The sequence below is a fragment of the Dipteris shenzhenensis genome, chromosome 3 (genome assembly GCF_047967505.1).
Source record: "Dipteris shenzhenensis isolate YYH24624 ecotype China chromosome 3, Dip_SZ_1.0, whole genome shotgun sequence".
Lineage (NCBI taxonomy): Eukaryota > Viridiplantae > Streptophyta > Polypodiopsida > Gleicheniales > Dipteridaceae > Dipteris > Dipteris shenzhenensis.
In genome coordinates this window covers 9,056,097-9,077,497 of record NC_141598.1, presented here as the reverse complement: position 1 = coordinate 9,077,497, position 21,401 = coordinate 9,056,097, and positions in this window count along the sequence as shown.

The window sequence follows — 21,401 nt, the reverse complement described above, 5'->3', positions numbered from 1 at the left end:
AGGGTGTCCACTTTTTGTTCACTCCCCAATCCTAAGGAGGTGGAAAAACAAGCTTTTTAGCACACAAAAATGCAAATCTCACCTACTTCCCTATGGATCTAGTCTCTGAAGTCTTCTGACACAACATCACAGTTGCTATTGTGCACACAATCGTATAGTCTGATCGAAAATTCGATGCACACACAAAAAATTTCTTTGTGTCACACGGCATGGTTCCAGGGTGGTCACACGTTTGTCACGAACAAAGAGTGTCATATAAAATTCTAAATTTCTCACTCATTTTAGATTAAATGTTATTGAAACTTTGTAAGTGGTCTCTTTACATTATGTAGAGCTTAACTTGATTTATTGGTAATTTTTTGAATGATTTATCTAATTATAAATAATTATTTATAATAAATAAAGTCATAAAATACATGCATTTTAGTAGCACACCACATTTTTTTAGTATTTTGAATAATTAAGCAAATCCAATTCGGTGGAAGGTTAGTAGGCACATAAGGGTGTGTGGTTGAATCATCAAATCCCAAATCCAACGGTTAGATTTAGGAAGATTGAAGTTTAATTTTTACTTTTACTCCTCAGAGGATTAACAAAGAATATTAAAAATAAATCTAGTAATTCTCAAACATAACCAAACATTTCAAAAATGTCAATATTTTTAGTCCTCTGCATGATGAATAAGAGGAAAAAATTTTGGTTAAATTTGAGCAAGGGAAACGTACGATATGGCCTCCAAGAGTGAAATCTCCCTTTTGTGGGTGAAAAAGGGCCACCCAAGCCTAATACCAAGACAAGGTAGGCTTGGTATTAGGCTTGGTGAGGTAGGCTAGGAGCATCACCGATCCTAGTGGCAAGCCTTTGGAGTCTGCATGCTGCCCATGTGGAAGGCTGAGTCATCAAAACCATGCCACGTTGTTAGACCACGTGGTGCCATCTCATCAAGCAGATGTGACATCACTCCTTGCCATGTCACCTTACATTGCCACACGTGCTGCCACATGTGCCACCTCATCATTCCACATCATCAGCCATGTGATCACACAATGCCACCTTGGCATACCTCCTCTCCTGGCCACGTCACCAATCCCTTCACCTCAATTTGCCATGTCATCTACCACCTCATGAATGCCAACTCGTCATGCCCAGTACCACATCATGACCATGCAGGAAGAGACTATATCACCACATCATGACCATGCATGGTGCCACATCAGCCAGATGCATACACATGACGATGTGCGATGCATACAATACCTCGATCGAGGTACATATGATGGGTGAGGCATACATTACCTCGTTCGAGGTATGTGACCGAGGAGACATACAGATACCTCGATCGAGGTTCATACATACATGCATGCGCAATGCACTAAATACCTCGATCGAGGTATAAGCTCTGATCGCGGCTCTCGGCATAGCAGACCTCTCCACCAAAACTAAGCCAATTAGTATCAATCTTAGCACCTCTCCACCAATAATAATGAAGAGCAATCTAAGAGCAATCTAGTGGATGAGTTGAGGCTCTCTATAAGACACCACGTTTTGGTTCATTTCACCCATTCTTAGCCATTCTTGCCTCCTCATCACTTTGTCACACCTTCCATCCTACTTTCATTGAGAATGGGTTCTCAAAGCCGTAGAGCTAGTAGACGTGAAAGATGTAGGAACCCCCCCCCAAATCTCATTGACGAGGAGCGCAAACGGAAGGCTCGTGAGCGCAAGAGAGCCTCTAGAGCTCGAGCTCGCGCTGCCACCACTGATCCACCTCCAGCTCTACCTCTACATCCCACCTCCACCCCCACCCCCACCTCCATTGTCCCCCCATGCTCATCCGCTCCCCTACCTCTAGCCTCCGCCCTTCCCCTAGCCACCTACATTTTGGCCTCCACCTCTACCTCTTCCCCCTCCACCCTCCCCCCTCCCCCTCCCCCCGCTCCGCTTGGCGCCTCCCTTCCCCCGTCCACCCTACCATCTCCCATTGATCCCGTTGCCCCACCTTGCAGCAGCAGTGTTGCTTCACGACGTGACTTGCCGAAGTCCACTATCCGTCGTCGTGCTAGCAAGATTGTGCAGTCTTTTTTTTGTGACCTCACGCCAGCTTCGCAGTCTTCTCTTCTTACGTCCCTGATTGATCACCCTGACTTGGTAGAGTGTAGGAGGCTTGCTGGTCTTGGTGCACGTAGAGATAGGGTTGTATCTAGCGAGGTCCTTAGCAGTGTTCGACGTTCCTATGCTTCTATTAAGCATAGGAACTCCAGTGATGCCTTGGCAGCACGTCGTGCTATTGTGGCTGCCATTAGTAGACCTCATATGATAGGCCATGTGCGTACCGCTTCACGTCTTCTTCAGATTGCACCGCGCACATTGCGAGCAGGCATCATTAGGAGGCAGAGTCTAGAGGATAGTGAGACTGATGCTCTTTGGGCTTCGAGTGGTCGTGCACCTCGCTGCGATCGATTGTTGGATGATTCCACTAGGTCCTTCATACAACAGTTTTGGGAGGAGCATTGCAGAGCATCCCCGGTGTTCAAGAAGGCATTGCGGAAGAGGGTGTCACGCGGTGTGTACATTGAGCATGGTGCATGTTTTTTGGAGTGTACCCAGACTGAGTTGTACACTCAGTTTGTAGAGGCGCACCTGGAGTTCAAGATTGGGCAGAGGTCATTTGAGCGATGCAGGCCATGGTTTGTGCGATGCTCTCAGGAGCGTGACACATGCTGTTGTCGCTACCATGTGGATTTTGGATTGATGTATGACGTATTCCGTTCCCTTGATGGTCATAGGGGAGTGGTTCCTACTAGCCCTCGCGACTTCATTCATTCCATATTGTGTACACGAGATGGTGATGCCTTATTCCACTCCCTTGATTGTGTGGAAGGCACGTGTACTTTGTGTGGTGACTTTGCCAGAGTGCCACGAGTTGCACTAGATACTTGTGATGTGCAGATGGTTTGTTGGCAGCAGTATGAGTACTGTACCTTGACATTAGATGGTGGTGCACAGTCGAGGAGGTTGCAGCTTGTGGAAAAGGAGACACCACGTGTTGTATTCATTGACTGTTTTCGAGGGAAGCTGTACCGCTACATACGCCACTCGCACACTGCGAAATGGGAGGATCGTCAGTTTCGTGCATGTTTGAGGACATTTCCTATAGGGGTGGTTGTCTCAGTGGTGGACTTTGCGGAGAATTACACCTTTGCACCACAGCATGAGATCCAATCGGAGTATTATTTCTCCGAACAGGTGACGTGTGATTGAGTATTGATTTTTTCCCCGCCTCATTATATTGAATTATTTCAATAGTCATATTTTTTTTTCAATGCCATATTGCAGGTTGCTATATTTGTGCACATTAGCTATCGTCATGCACAGGCTCATGTGGATGGCATTGATAGCACCATGGACTCACGCATCATTGTGCGAGAGTATCACTTCTACATTAGTGATGATCGATCGCATGATGCCCATTTTGTGCAGCATTGCTTCACTTTGCATGATAGTTTCTTGAGGGATCATGGTGTCACATGGCAGCGGCGCTGGATTTGGTCAGACGGTTGCGGCGGTCAGTTCAAATCCGTTAGACAGTTTTATTGGTTCTGCAGATGGCACCGTGAGACAGGCATTCCGATCACATGGAGCTACTTCGAGACAGGGCACGGTAAGGGAGAGCACGATGGTGCAGGTGCTTGCGTGAAGCGTGCTTTGCGTCGATACCAGTTGCGTCACAGTGCCGATCGCTTCAAGGATGCACATGATGTGGTGCGGTGGTGCAGCCAGCACTTATCCACTAGTGCTACGTCCTCGTTTCAGTCGCGTGACGATAGGGTGGTGAGCCGGTATTTTTGGTGCGTGGACATTGGGAGTCTTGATCGGTCGAGGCCTTTCGATTGTCGTTCTGTGCCTGGCACTCTTGATTTCCATTCCATCAGGAGTGTAGGTGAGTCTCACCCTGCGATCTTTTCTCGACGGTTTGCATGTTTTTGCTCTGCATGCATTGATGATGATTGGGGAGGGTGCTCCATGATACCATGGGCCGATCCATGGGTACGGCGAGTGCTTTCTCCCTTCCAGCCTTGGGAGGAGATACATGATGATCAGGATGCGGGATTCAGTTCCTCTAGAGATTATGACCAGCTTACAGATATTTTGCGTATTGGTGATATCTTCGCGGTTATTGCTTCGGAGGGCAATGAGGAGGGTGTGGATTATTACTTGTTGCGATGCTCTATGCTGAAGAGTGTGCTGAATGAGGATACAGTGGATGGGCATGGGATGCACTTCAATGCTCATAGCATGATTGTCGGTGGCCACTATTTTCAGCAGATACAGAGGCGTGGTCGCTATATTGAGTTCCAGGAGTACATGGCAGATCAGGAGGCATACATGTATTCTCATCTTGTTGTTGGGATCAAGATTACTTTGAGTCGTGTTCGCACTCGCAAGGCGACGTCCACTCCACGATGGCGCCTTGCAGTGGCGGATCACGAGAGCATACTTGCAACTATTGGCATGAGAGCTGATCCTGAGGAGTAGCACATTACATATCTTATTTTTTGGGATCATCAGTTGATCAGATTGATTTTTATTGGGTATCACTAGTTGATTACACTTTTTTGTATTCGATATGTATTGGCTCACTGTGTGACCGTACCATTGTAATTTTCATGGACTCATATTTTGTATTTCACTATGATGGCTGTATACACGTTCATACACATCATTGTATTAGATTCTATTTTTAACATGATGTCCGATGTCTTCTCAATGGGATTTGTTGTGTTTGTAATACAAAAAATTATTTATTAGTAGTAATGTTGTAATTTGTTTTGTGCATTAGGACATTTTAAAAACGTGACTAAGAAAATAGCGCACGTACTAACGAAATACGCGTGTGGACTTGCTTGTTGGGGATGAAACTTTGCACGACTCTTAGGCCACCCTAGCCAATAGTCCACGCGAGATTTGGTCTGAATTGATTTGGTGTGCGCCACGTGGAAGGTACAATGCGTACATTTTTACAATCCCTACTAGCACTCGTGACTACGTATGAGCTATGGCGCATGTACTAACGAAATGCGCGTGTGGACTTATCTGTTGGGAATGAAACTTCGCACAACTCTTAGGCCACCCTAGACATACATCCACGCAAGATTTGTTCTCCAACTTATTTGGTATGCGCCACGTGGAAGGTATAATGCGTACATTTTTACAATCCCTACTAGCACGACTACGTGTGAGAAATGGCGCACGTACTAACCAAATATGCATGTGGACTTATCTGTTGGAGATTAAACTTTGCACGGCTCTTAGGTTACCGTAGACGTACATCCACGCAAGATTTGGTGCCCAACTGATTTGGTATGCGCCACGTGGAAGGTACAATGCGTACATTTTTGCAATCCCTACTAGCACGACTACGTATGAGCTATGGCGCATGTAATGAGGAAATACGCGTGTGGACTTATCTGTTGGAAATGAAACTTCGCACGACTCTTAGGCTACCGTAGGCGTACATCCACGCAAGATTTGGTGCCCAACTGATTTGGTATGCGCCACATGGAAGGACAGTTGCGTACATTTTTACAATCCCTACTAGCACTCGTGACTACGTATGAAAAATGACGCACGTACTAATGAAATACACACGTGGACTTATCTGTTGGGGACGAAACTTCACACGCCTCTTAAGCTACCCTAGATGTACATCCACACAAGATTTGGTCTCCAACTGATTTGGTATGCGCCACGTGGAAGGACAAATGCATACATTTTTACAATTTCTACTAGCACGACTAAACCCTAAACCCTAAACCCTGGACCCTAAATCCTAAACCCTGTTGGGCATGAAACTTCACACGCCTCTTAGGCTACCCTAGACGTACATCCACGCAAGATTTGGTCTCCAACTGATTTTGTTTGCGCCATGTAGAAGCAATCCCTACTAGCACGGCTAAACCCTAAACCCTAAACCCTAAACCCTGGACCCTAAATCCTAAACCCTGTTGGGGACGAAACTTCACACGCCTCTTAGGCTACCCTAGACGTACATCGACGCAAGATTTGGTCTCCAACTGATTTGGTTTGCGCCACGTAGAAGCAATCCCTACTAGCACGGCTAAACCCTAAACCCTAAACCCTAAACCCTGGACCCTAAATCCTAAACCCTGTTGGGGACGAAACTTCACACGCCTCTTAGGCTACCCTAGACGTACATCCACGTAAGATTTGGTCTCCAACTGATTTAGTTTGCGCCACGTAGAAGCAATCCCTACTAGCACGGCTAAACCCTAAACCCTAAACCCTAAACCCTGGACCCTAAATCCTAAACCCTGTTGGGGACGAAACTTCACACGCCTCTTAGGCTACCCTAGACGTACATCCACGCAAGATTTGGTCTCCAACTGATTTTGTTTGCGCCATGTAGAAGCAATCCCTACTAGCACGGCTAAGCCCTAAACCCTAAACCCTAAACCCTGGACCCTAAATCCTAAACCCTGTTGGGGACGAAACTTCACACGCCTCTTAGGCTACCCTAGACGTACATCCACGCAAGATTTGGTCTCCAACTGATTTAGTTTGCGCCACGTAGAAGCAATCCCTACTAGCACGGCTAAACCCTAAACCCTAAACCCTGGACCCTAAATCCTAAACCCTGTTGGGGACGAAACTTCACACGCCTCTTAGGCTACCCTAGACGTACATCCACGCAAGATTTGGTCTCCAACTGATTTGGTTTGCGCCACGTAGAAGCAATCCCTACTAGCACGGCTAAACCCCAAACCCTAAACCCTAAACCCTGGACCCTAAATCCTAAACCCTGTTGGGGACGAAACTTCACACGCCTCTTAGGCTACCCTAGACGTACATCGACGCAAGATTTGGTCTCCAACTGATTTGGTTTGCGCGACGTAGAAGCAATCCCTACTTGCACGACTACACGTTAGCGTACCACCAAAGTCAAAAGAAAATAGTAAAATTAAATTGTGGCCTAACATGTCACACCTTCCTTGTACTCCCATACATGAGTGGAGTTTAAAAGGGAGAAGTGGGATTGTTAATATGTGTATATTTTTTTGGTGCATAGCCTGTGCAACAACCCTTTCTTTTTACATAAACCAAATACCAACACTTTTCCTTATACCAACCGCCAATCCTTTCTCTTGTACATAAACCACTAAATGCAAAAGAAAATAGTGAAATAAAATGGTGGGCTAGCATGCTACACCTTCCTTGTATTCCCGTATACATGCATTAATTGCCAATTGTGTTGATTTCTCTTCTTTATGTTCATTATCTTTTATACATGCATAATAATTAGATTGGTGCATTGGCAAATGTCATATTAAGGAAATTGAAATAGTCCTTAGAAACTTGGAAGGCATATGCGATTGTGATTTGGAAGGCACATGTGATTGTGGTTCGAATATGACAAATAATTAGGTCTTGTTTTCTTTGATCACCAATTAGCACAAGTATTGTTAACAATAACAGACAAATTAAACACCGAGTCATAATAAATAATAGCAAAATCATGTAGAGGACAAGTCTAACTCCATTTTTGAAAAAAATCCCCTTAAAATTTATATTTTTTAAAAATTGTAGGGACAAAATATACGCTTCATGTCAATAATATTAAAAAACTAGAATTGTGAAAAAAGAATGCATAAAATATTACTTATATTTTATTGCAGAACCTAAAAATGTCTAGTATTACCATTTGCAAAAAGTATTCTCTCCTTTAATTTAAAAAACATGACAAATTGCAAAGGAGAAGAAACTGCTTCATTCAACTAAGAGAGTTGCTAGAGCTTTTTCTTTGAAATACCAATCGTTTTCTATGCAAGTGCCCATATCAAATTGAAAGTTGGTAAAATTGATGTTACTTTAATATCTAATTTCATTTGATGAAACAATTTTACATTGGGCTATGGCATTGTCCAAAAAAAGTAATTTTCTTTTTATACAAATTAGTTTATCAAATGGTTGAATTTCAACATATTTTGATATTAAGATCGGAAGGCTAGATTTGGAAGCATGAATATGACAATAGTTGTCTTTTTGAAAAATTGATGAAAATTTGGATTTTGAAACACACTTTATTGACAAACATGAATAGAATAAAATTTTTGTTTAAGAAATGAAAAACTTTTATCCGCAAAATAAAATTTTCATCCAAAATAATATGAATTTTGATATGTTTAATGTTTAATGTTTGCAATTAATGTTTAATGTTTACAATTACTTCACATGGCATTCTTTTTTGAATACCTTATGTATTAAACAAACTATAAACTGAGATAAACTGAGATAAACAAAGTGTGAAGAACATCATGAAAGTACGAAAATGCTCATACATCATAAAAGTGGGAACAATATCATGAAAGTACCAAAATGAATCTGTACATCATCATCATCATGCTACAAAAGTGCATCCCTATACAAGAAACGTGTGAAGCCTAAACAATCAATCTGAATCTGAATCTGATAACTCTACATATGATCCTCTAGTGGAACGCTGACGTGGCTCCTGTATGACTCGCTGCCCAACCGTCCGCTGTGTGCCCTCAGGCAATGCCGGCTCAGATGGGCCAGCCTCATCACCTGCATGAGATGGGCCAGCCTCATCCTGATGAGGAGGAGGGCATGCTGCACGCGCCACTGCTGCCATCTCTGCATCCCTCGCCTCCTCTATGTACGCGCGTCTCAGCTCCCATAGCCGTGCATCTGCGAATACTCGTGCCTCAAATCCAGCGCGAGTAATCGTCTCTACATGTGAAATACGCTGGTCTCGGCCCCGCCCTAGCTGCTGCTCCACCCACTGCTGCAATGATGTCTGCAGCTCTGCCTCTCGCTCAATCCGGCGTGCCTCCTCCGCTCGTGCCTCGTCACCTGGCATGAAGTCACCGTACGAAAAGCGGCGTGGAACGCATGATGCAACCACTGATGTATCCGCACCCTCCTGCATCAGCAATGCTCTCTGTGCCTCCTCCCTGTAGTGCTCTGTCAGGACTACATGGGCGAATGGATCAACAGCCTGACGATGACCAGGATATAGATCATCCATGCCCAGTCCTCTGTATGTCGCCACATCAATGTCGGCAAAGCATACCGGGCACACTGAACGTGCCACCATGTGGCGGGTCATGCAGTGGAGATGTGCGATGTGGCCGCACCCTAGACCAAACCACCCTACGGTGTCAAAGTCCTCGTGGCAGAGGACACAAGTGGAGGTAGGAAGCCTCACTACGACTGCTGCGTCTATCGGTGTCCTAGTCCGGCACATCTACAGGAGGAGCAGGGTATAGGGCCACACTGGGGTCGATCCTATGGCGCGACGGATCACGACTGATATGCCTCAACTGCAAGATATAGTGCTCTGCGCGATGGTATGCTATGCGTGTCCGAATCCTCTGCTCCTCCAAATCTGTCTGCAAGAGTCGTACGCGAGACTCCATCTCCTGACGCAAGAGTCGTACGCGAGACTCCATCTCCTGACGCAATAGATGTGCCTGCAATGCAAACATGTCGCGTACATGGTGAGAATTAACCAAAAAACTTTAGTTCAAAACATGCTACAAAAAAATAAACTAACATAATCAAAATAACTAACCTCATCCCTAGACTCGGCCAACACAGCCTCCAACTCTGCAATCCGTCTGTCTCGAGCCTCCAACTCGTGCTGAGGCGCCGTAGATGTGGGAGGTGGTGTAGATGTGGGACGCTCCATCGATGACCGAGGTGGGGGAGGTGGAATCGCAATAGATCTCGATAGGGCCGAGACCATGTGCTGCAAGGATGATGCCACTGAATGAACATCTCCCCTAATCTGTCCTCCCACCGCTCGCAGTGCCGGTGCAGGGATGGTGTGCAACTCTGGTCCCTCGCGTCGACGCCGAACACCTACAATCTGCCGCTCCTGGTGCCCCATCCTACCACGTCCCGCTCCTGATCCTGGACGGGTACTGAGGTAGTCCACCCGATGACCAAGGACAAACTCAGCATAAAGCTGCATGGCAAACGACCTCGCTATCTGGCGGTTGTGAGGCAACCGACCACCATTCGCAGCAAGATATCTCGGATAAATGTGTGCTGCTATGATGGGGTGCCTACACCGTAAAATATGCAAGGGGAGCCCTGATCGTGGTCGCTGGCCCTCGGTGTGACCATCCCAAAACATGTCGTCCAAGGCCTCCCTGTGATGTGACTCCCGCTCAAACAACTGTCGAATCGCTCTCCAAACCAAGCCACCACCAGTGATCTCCGCCTCGGCCTGTGCCTGAAAGCTATCCACAACATCCTCAACTGTCTCCAATCGACTCAGAGCCTCAATAACTGAATCCAGGCTCGCCACCAAGTGAGGGGGTGCCCTAGCATCCTGCAGTGCCCTCATCTCAGCTCTCAGCATCTCTATCTGCATACGAATAGTGGTGCTAGAACCTGTGCGCTGGCTGGCGCATGCACAAAAAAAACACATGGAAATTAATATTCTATTTGGGTAATGAAAATAATATTCTATTCAATATGACTTATAATCTATTTACGCAATGAAAACTATTTGTACGTACTCCTTGATGAGGTAGATCCTGTGCACCTACCGACCGGTAGATGGGCCAAATGTGTGGCTCAATATTAATCAATATTATTAATAATTCTTAATTTTGATTAGAATTTTTTCACTCTAGTCGTTGCATTTTAAAACTTAGATGTCTCAAGTATTTTCTCCTTATACGTTTCCCTTTTTTCACTTTTTATCCAATATGAAACTTTTCCACATGTGGTGTAAGGACCACATTGTCCACTAATGGCCCCTATACTAAGGACAGATAGTGGAGAGGTTTGGTTAATAAGACCTTCTTTGAATGCTTTACTGCCTTGGGTTTGCAATAGATATGGAGGAGATAGAAGGATACCTAATACATTACTTTGAACGATACACAAGCAAGGTGCATCTAGTATTTCTCGGACTACACATTAAAAATGAGAGCGGGTTCACACTACAAACCTTTTAAAGTGAGAACTTTGAGAAAATAATTAAGCCTTCTCAATATTATCTATTTTGGTTGGGCAATCCACCTCAACTACTGGCCATTCCTATAGATCATCACTTGGTTCAAGACATTTTGTATAAGACTCACTCGACTTCTAGTTGTAAAAATAGTTTTGGAATGAGATCATCCACATACGTAGCAACAACAAAGGGCACAAGATCCCTAGAAGAGGATTCAAAAACTTTGAAAATTAAATCCTTGGATGTCCCTATGCAATGGGAAGGGTTGCATACGATAACTAATGTTAATTTTGGTTGAGCTCAAGTAATAAGCGTCACCGTTGCCTATGGTTGGACTAGCAAGAAAGAGACCACCCTTGCTTACAATGAAACTAGCATATAATTCCTTGAGCATGTGGTTGACATTCCATGTGTGACATAGTTTCAACGAGGGAAAGGAGATATGTAGCATCCGCACTATTTTGGTTATGAGGTGGTTCACGTGATTATTGATACAAAGTCTTTTTGGGAAAACATCTTAGTCGTTTGTAAAAGACAAGATAAATGTTGTTAACATTAGTCATAGGTTTCCCTACGGTGCAAAAAGGGATGTATGTGTGCCACATGGCGAGCTGCCATGTAGCAAACAACATGGAATGGGATGCTTCAAATGTCGACTCTTGAAGGTTATGGAGTTCTCTCTCTCTTAAGTCTCTTATCTATGATCATTAAGGGATGATTAGGAGAGATTCAGTCATTAACAGGCTCTATTTGAACTTAGGTCTATAGTTGATCAAAACACTTGCATATATTAGCATGAATGTGGAATGAATATAGATCCACTAGAGTCCCATGTGCAATGAATGTTAGGTATTCTAGTTAAACTTTCAGTTTCTCTATGGCGTATTTCTTTCTTCTTATACATATAAGAGAAGTAGATGAATTATGGAACTAGACAACAAACATGATCAAAGTGCTAGATCTAAAGCATGCCATAGTGATAGCATAAGAATCTCAAACAGTTTATAGGCACAGACCGTAATATTCGAGTTCTTGAAGACCCATCCAAATATTCTCAATCTTGTAATATTCTTTTTTCAGTTATGCTAGAGTCTATGCATAACTTAGAAGAATTAGACATTTGCAACTCCATGTCTTCTTAAGGTCTAAGCCACTATTTCATGTCTTCTTAAGGGATATTGAAGATTTGGACTAAGCCACTATCTAGGCATTTCCAAGCTATAGCCTTATCATGCATGCTTAGTCTAATCAATCTATTGACTAATAGGGGACATATGCCTTCGACTTATTTCCTAGTAGAATCGATCCTTACTAATTGCCAAATAGTTAAAGGATGATTTATCATTAGTAATTTCCCAATATATTAGGGATGATTACCCAAGCTTAAACCTAGTTTCCTTCTAAAGAACTTGCTTGTCCCAAAGTGTCTAGTCAACTTCAAGCTTTGGTCACCAACCATGTCACTAGTCAATCTTTAATGTCCAACTCCAATAGTTGACTAGTAGGTTTATGTTTGTGTATTAATTCGATAAGTCGAGCGAGTCTTATACAAAATGTCTTATTAATTTGATAAGTCGAGCGAGTCTTGTGCCTCATTAAACGTTTTTTAAATTTAAAATTTTCACATTTTAAATTTTAAATTTTAAATGTCGTAATTCAAAAAAAATTAATAATTTACAAATGCATTTCAAATTTATAAATACTTAAAAATTATTCCTATGAACGTTTTTTATTTAATAGAAAGAGCTCTATTTAACAAAAAAAAATCTCATTTCACATTTTAAATAAAAAATGTCATAATTTACAAATTTCAAAAAAACATTAAAATGCATTATAAATTTTGAAATTTTTTATAATTTTCCTTATAAACTAAAATTTAATTAAATTCTACCAAAAAGAAAATGCTACATTAAAAAAACAGAAATATAGAACTCCTAATTCAAAAATTTTAAAAAAATTTACAAATGCATTTCAAAATTATAATATTTTATAATTATTAATATGAACGTTTTTTTAAAATACAATTTCATATAAAAAAGCTCTATTTTGAAAATACAATTTCATTTTCACATTTTAAATAAAAAATGTCATAATTCATAAATTTCAAAAAAACATTATATTGCATTTCAAATTTAGAAAATTTTTATTATTTCTCTTTTAACCTAAAATTTTTTATTTTTTCTCTTTTAAATTCTACCTCATAAAAAAAACAGAAATATTTAACATTTTCACATTTTTAATAAAAAAAGCCTCATTAAACGATTTTTAAATTTTAAAATTTCACATTTTAAATTATAAATGTCGTAATTTAAAAATTAAAAAATAAAATTTACAAATGCATTTGAAATTTATAAATATTTTATAATTATTAATATGAACTTTTTTTATTTACTAAAAAAGGCTCTATTTAAAAAAAATAATTAATTTTCACATTTTAAATAAAAAATCTCGTAATTTATAAATTTAAGAAAAACTAAATTTATAATGCATTTTATAATTTTTCTTATAAACTAAAATTTTAAATTACGTTTTTTAAAATTAAAATTTTCACATTTTAAATTATAAATGTCGTAATTTAATAATTAAAAAAAAAATTTTACAACTACATTTCAAATTTATAAATATTTTATAATTAACTGCAATCAACGTTTTTTTATTTACTAAAAAAAGCTCTATTTAAAAAAAAAATAATTAATTTTCACATTTTAAATAAAAAATCTCGTAATTTATAAATTTAAGAAAAACTAAATTTATAATGCATTTTATAATTTTTCTTATAAACTGAAATTTTAAATTACGTTTTTTAAAATTAAAATTTTCACATTTTAAATTATAAATGTCGTTATTTAAAAATTAAAAAAAAAAATTTCAACTACATTTCAAATTTATAAATATTTTATAATTAATAATATCAACGTTTTTTTATTTACTAAAAAAAGCTCTATTAAAAAAAAATTTTTAATTTTCACATTTTAAATAAAAAATCCCGTAATTCTTAAATTTCAGAAAAACATTAAAATTTCAGAAAAACATTAAAGTGCATTTTATAATTTTTCTTTTAAACTAAAATTAAATCAAATTCTACATAAAAGAAAATGCTACATAAAAGAAAATGCTACATAAAAGAAAATGCTACACAAAAGAAAATGCCAACCTGGACTCTCCCGCTCCTGCTCCGTCCATCTCCGTCGAACTCCGTTCGTCGCTCTCCGTCGCTCGCGCTCTTCTGTCGAAGTCCGGCAAATCCGAAATCGGTGAATGAGGCAGAGCTCGATCGAGGTATGTGGAATGAAGGGGGTCGCTCTCCTTTTATAATAAAAATTAGGGTTTACCTACCTCGATCGAGGTATTCTTTCCATGCGCATACATCACGGTACATATACCTCGATCGAGGTATTGGCATGCCACGATACCTCGATCGAGGTATTCTTGACATAACCATGCATCTCGTTGGCATGCCACAATACCTCGATCGAGGTATTCTTTCCATGCGCATACATCCCGGCACATATACCTCGATCGAGGTATGGCCATGCCACGATACCACGATCGAGGTATTGTGACATGCCCATACATCTCGGTACATCCACGTTGATGGAGGTTTTGACATGCCACGATACCTCGATCGTGGTGTGTTGGCGGAAACGGGATGCCAAGTCATGTGTCCACGATACCTCGATCGAGGTATGTCATCCGCCCTGTTGGCTGCCCTTTCGGATGGCACATACCTCGATCGAGGTATGCTGGACATGCCACGTGACCTCGATCGAGGTTGAGCTGGATGGCCACAATACCTCGACGAGGTAGATGTGGCATGTGTAGCTAGCCTGCCAGCAAACCTCGATCGAGGTACAGGCTCGGTTCGGCAAAAAAGCTAGGTACCTCGATCGAGGTATGGGCTAGGCTCGGTTGTGCTCGTGTGTGATTTTCATTGGAGCTTATACCTCGATCGAGGACCTCGATCGAGGTATAGGAGACCGAAGCAAAACCTTTGTATTTTCACTCGAGCGGGTGTCACACTCACCCGAAAGTGGTCCGGAAGTGGACACCCTTAGCTTGCTACCTCCCAGTAACGTAAAGGCAAAGAAAGGAAGATACCCACTGAGGAATAGAGGATTTGGAGCACATTATAGACCTTTTAGAGTAGAATTGTTTGGAATCAAAAGTGATTCTAGTGATGCCACATCTTAAAATTCCAAGTTTATTGAGGAGCACCAGCAGCTCAAGCAGAAGGGACCCGAGCAGCTCCCCTCATTCAAATCTTGCTCAAAGAGTGTAGTCCTGGGCAATTGTGCCCCTCAATGGGACCATGAGTGGGTGCGTGAAAAAAAGAGTTTGTCAGAGACACATCAACTCCACATCAACAATTTGTCCACTTCCATTTCCTAGTTGTAACTTTGTAATGATGGGCAGCAGAGATTACAGCTCCATTAACCCGCGGCATCATATCCAGGTCAGCAATAACTAAGACATCAAAGTCATTAAGTTTTTCTCTACAATGAAAAGTTGAATATCCTACATCAACATCGAAACATTAACTAAGATGGGTAAAAAAGTAAATATAATCAAGGATGAGAACCTTAGACATCAATGCTATGTTGCTTGTGACAAATATATCAAAACCTGTTGAAGGAGCAACCCAGTCAGAAGGATTCAAGTTCTCAATATTGTCATCTTCTAGGGAGGTTTGATTATGCATAAAGTGTATCATCCATTGCTTTGAAAACTTCATGATGTGAATGAATATTTCCTACTAATGCAATGTTGACTATTTCAGCATATGGGAAGTTCATGTAGAATTTTTAAAAATCTAACTTCCATCAAGAAAGGATAACAAAATCAATTGAAAAGCAATCAATATGTATCACATTTCCTTAACGTTTCATGGAGAGAGTTATGTAATAGATCAATATACATCATTAAAATCAACAATTGGATTTATTTAGATGCAATCAACTTCAAGGAATCATAATTGAAATTTATTCACATGCAATTAGCTTTCAATATGACAAGCAATTCATTATGAGGTCAAATTTGAAAAGGAAGATCAGTCCACAAAAGTCCCCGGAATACATCAAAAGCTTTTAAAGTAGCCAATGCCCACATGAGATTTTTAGCTTTCATTCTTTTTCAATTGATATCAATAGAAGGTGGTCAGATCTCAATAAGACAACATCGAGAATTGGTAAGTGATATACACGTCCACATCATCAAAAGACATAGCCATTTCATTTGCATGAATAATTTTTAGAAGATAAAATCAAGGTTGGGGTCAATGAATGAATGTTATACCATATGTCTAACTTGGCCACAATAGGATTAGGTCATCTTGTCCTTGATCCTCATCTTCAACAACTTACTTGCAACATAGGCTTGACTTATGCCAACCACACTTGTGGTTTTGCTAGAGCATTTCTCCTCATCAAGTCGTGAACACATAAGGTGCCAAGACACAAAGACCAATGCATCACATAGAATTAACAAATTTGGAATACAATAAGAGAAATACATAGAATCTTAACTCCATGAATATAGATTTTACATGAGAAAGTCTCCCTAACAAAATGAATGTTTTCAAAGGGGAAGTATGAAATACCAGCCATTCATCCCCATTCTCTACTTCTAGTAACAAAAAACTCAATCTCCATCTCAACGAGATGCAAGAATAACCTTGTTGAATCCTGAAAGTAAAGGGGTCTAATAACAAAGTGAAGGACTTGATGAAGCACATTAAGGTCAAAGAGAGCCTTTGGCCAAAGTATGAATCATTTGGACCATCCAAGAATGAAGTCTAGATGTAAGGAAGGCAATGCGCTAAGGTTTATTCTTGATATTTATGGCAGTTTAAGGCCAAAAAGCTCAAATAGCCCTTCGTACACTTCTTAGGTTGACCTGGCAGAATAATTTTAGCAACAATTGTATCTCCCCGCATTGACAAACAGTAATGACCAGTAGATACTCTTTACGGAGGGGGGAACCATTGCAACCCAAGCCTGCACAGGTGCAAGCACATTAGTTTGTGTGCCTTTCATTTCATTACATGCTTTCACACTGCCCTTGTATGTCCTTGTCACCCTTTTAGACTGTGCCAAGGTCATGTATCCTGCCCTTGTCCAAGAAAGTGTGCCAATAAGAGGTGACAGGGTTCGTGTCATGTTTGCAGATACTCAAGATATCCCTACCTCACGTGGATCAATACCTGGCAATAAAAATAGAATCATCTCAATAATCAAGGAGTATACCTGATGCGTATGTCAATGGAAGACACCATGAAGGAACCATGCCAAGTGTTTTGGCAAAGAAGTCAAGATCAAGTCCTAATCAAGTACCGAGGAAATCTACAACAAAGGTGGTTTTGGCAAAGAAGTCAAGATCAAGTCCTAATCAAGTACCGAGGAAATCTACAACAAAGGTGATTGAGCAACATCAGAGGCGAGATGCCCAACCTGGAGGGCATGCTAAGCATGTTTAAGGAGGAGGAGTCAGTGATTGTGGTGGTGATTATTGTTGTTGGCATGGAAAATCTACAACAAAGGTGATTGAGCAACATCATAGGCGAGATGCCCAACCTGGAGGGCATGCTAAGCATGTTTAAGCAGGAGGAGTCAATGATTGTGGTGGTGATTATTGTTGTTGGCATGGGTGTTTTCATTGCTATTACAAATAGTTGTGTGAATTATTAGCACGTGTGAGTGTGGCATTGAAATGGCTTGTGGAGGCATAGGCATTGTACTGAATAGATGATGGGTTGTTGAGAGTGTGAGTCTAGCAAAGGAATGGGTGTGTAGAGTTTGTGTTACGTCAACCATAATCACGGAAGGGTCATGACATGATTATGGTGAGGCGGGGAACCAGAGGGCTTGACAACACCTACTTTTTGGTGTGGCTACAAAGGCTTGGGTCTCGGCTTATACTTGGCTTAAGCATACGACGGGTGCAAAAGCGGAGCCCTCTCTAAGGTTCCTAGTGGGACACATGGCACCAGACAAGGAGACACTTGGCAAGTGTTGCGTTCAGGGGTGGATTCTAGAGGGAGCTCACAAAAGGTATGAAGGCAAGAGAAGGAGCTCACGTGAGGATCCGACGGTGGCTAGGTGGTGAATGAATCCAAGCCCTCCTTTGAGTTGTAACATTGGTATCAGAGACTCCTCATCTTTGTGATGATTCGTAAAGTTGCTGAAGTCGCAAGCCGCTCGGGTTACAAGCTTATTCTACCAACAAGCTTGGGAGTTGTTGTAGCTGATTGCCTGCGGTAAATAAATCTATGCTATTGTCACAACAAATTTAGCAACCCATAAAGCTTCCACTATATGCGCCATCGCCGTTGTTACGAGCTCCTGCATACACCATCTTCGAGCTCCTTGCGCTACTCGCGGCTCCTTTACATGCTCGGCTACTCCTTTGCGTTATTTCGATGCAGCTTCTCGTCGGCCGGCCCTTTGTCATATATGCTGCTGCTGCTCTGCACATCGTTGTCTGGCTTTCTTCCAATAACACAACCGAATGTCCATTCCGCGTTGTGAGCGATCCGTAGAGAAGAGCCGACTGCGTGGAATTTTTTTTAATGATCTCTTTTAGGGTGCCTCCTTGCTATAAGTGTTTGAACGGGCAATTCATTTGCATGCTGGCAAAGATTTGCGACCTTGATTACGAGAAGCAGAGAGAGCTTGTTTAGAAGCGAACGAGCTGTGTGGGAGCAAAAGCGTATGCCAATCGATTGAAGGAGCCTGTGACACTGATTTTCCAAGAGACGCGATGCGACACGAACTGTTGATTTGCCCGAGGAAAAGAAGGCAAGAGTACATGGCATTGCCGCTTTCAATGCAACCTCACAAATAAGGTCTATCAAGATAGAGATATGGAGAAGAGAATTATATACTCGTAGGTGTTGGTGTTTAGTCTTTCTAGCCTTAAGGTATAGACTGTTACGCTAGACAAACATTCTACTCTCTTGAGGTGAAGGAAGATATCGAGAAGGAAACTTTAGGTTCTATGGGAACACCTTGGGAGATGTGTTTCCTATACTTTGGACATCGGTGCAATTGAGTTGATGATTGTATGTTTCCTTGAAGAAGGGATTCCTTTCTTGCAGATGATTGTATGTTTCCTTGAAGAAGGGATTCCTTTCTTGTAGTGCGCTTCGCCATACAGTATAAACTTGATGTCCCCCAGTCCTTGTGATTGATAGGCCTTTTTTTGAATACTTCCTTCGTGATTTGCAGTGCTTGTTAGTCACTTTGGGACCTCTCAAGTCTTGCACCAATTGGTTAAGCTCACGGGGAGACCTATATATTTATTTATACTTCTATATAATCATATATAAAGATAGATAAATATTTCTAATAAATATATTAACATATAATATTTATATATATATATATATATGTGTGTGTGTATGTATACATATTATGTATATATATGTATACATAATATGTATACATATACATATATATATATATATATATATATAATATGTATACATATACATATATATATACATATACATATATATATATATATATATATATATTTATTTATATATATATAGTCTCTGTCTCTGTCTCTCTCTGTCTTTCTCTCTTAGAGAAATCAAAATTTAATATCTCTACATATATATATATACATATATTTATTTATTTAAATATAAATAAATACACATATTTATATATTTTTATATATGATCATATATAATGATAAATAATATTTATAATAAATATAATTTATATAAAAAATATATATATATATATAATATTATATCTATCTATGTATATATTTATTTATATTTATATAAATTCTATGTGTCATATATATATTCGTTTATATTTTTATATAATATATATAAATATAATATTCTCTCTCTCTCTCTCTCTCTCTCTCTCTCTCTCCCCTCCCCGCCACGTCATTTGGAGTCCTTGATTGATAGGCCTCCGTTTGAATACTTCCTCTTGCACCAATTGGTTAAGCTCATAGGGAGACAATTGTATAATACAAAATCTCTCTCTCTCTCTCTCTCTCTCTTTCTCAGAAATCAAAATTTTATATCTCTACATATATATATGTGTGTGTGTGTGTGTGTGTGTGTGTGAATATTTAAATATAAATAAATGCACATATTTACATATTTTTATATATGATCATATTTATAATAAATAATATTTAATATATATATATAAAATATTATATCTATCTATCTATGTATATATTTATTTATATTTATATAAATTCTATGTGTCATATATATATTTTTTAATCCTATATATTTGTTTATATTTTTATATAATCTTATGTAAAGATAAATAATTATATATAATATTTAGAGATATTTATATACTCTCTCTCTCTCTCTCTCTCTCTCTCTCTCTCTCTCTCTCTCTCAATTATTAATCTGCCATGTCGGCAAGTCTGTCTCCTCACCATGTCATCGATCAACTGCAACCCTAAGCTCACGAGGAGACAATTATATACAAAATCAATTTGTGTGTGTGTGTGTGTGTGTCTCTCTCTCTTAGAGAAATCAAAATTTTATATCTCTACATATATATATATATATACATATGAATATTTAAATATAAATAAACACACACATATTTATATATTTTTACATATGATCATATATAAAGATAAATAATATTTATAATAAATATAAATTATATAATATAATTTATTTGTAATATATATATATATATATATAGTATTCTCTCTCTTGTTAATCTGCCACCCTTGCGAGTCTACCTCCCTGCCACATCATCGATCATGCGATCTCCCTCGCGACGTGTGCCACATCACCTCAGTGGCACAATCCATCCTCTGCTTGCGTAGTCTATCCAACCCGCCAACTCAACATTGCTGTGAAATCCGTGGCCTCGCTGTCCACTCCGCAGCCTGCGTGACTTACTCTCCGCAGTCTGCGTGACTGCATGAATTCAATAATGCGTTGTCTACAGTTATGCTCTCTTATGGGAATTAATTATTGAATTTAGGTTAGATCCTTTGCGTGACTGCTCTACTCTCCGCAGTCTGCGGCTCTACTTTACTCTCTGCTCTCTAGCGTCTGCGATTGCGCGACTGGTAGTGTGGTTGGTAGGTGGACATGTGGCGCAAGATGGTATTGGGCGACATGACGGGGACACGTGGTGCAAGACGGTGCGACATCATTGTGGGATGACACATAGTCTCTTCTCCCTTCCAGTAGTTGCCACCTCTTCACGTTAGTTTGCCTCTCCTACACGTGGCATCACATCACAGCTCTCCTACCCAACCCTCCTCCAAAGCTTCCCTTGCCCACCACGTGGTGCAACCTTTGAATGTCACATGGATCCTCTCCTTAAAGAATAGTAAGAAGACACATCATTGAAGGTTTCTAAACCTTAGAAAAACCCGCGTCACACAG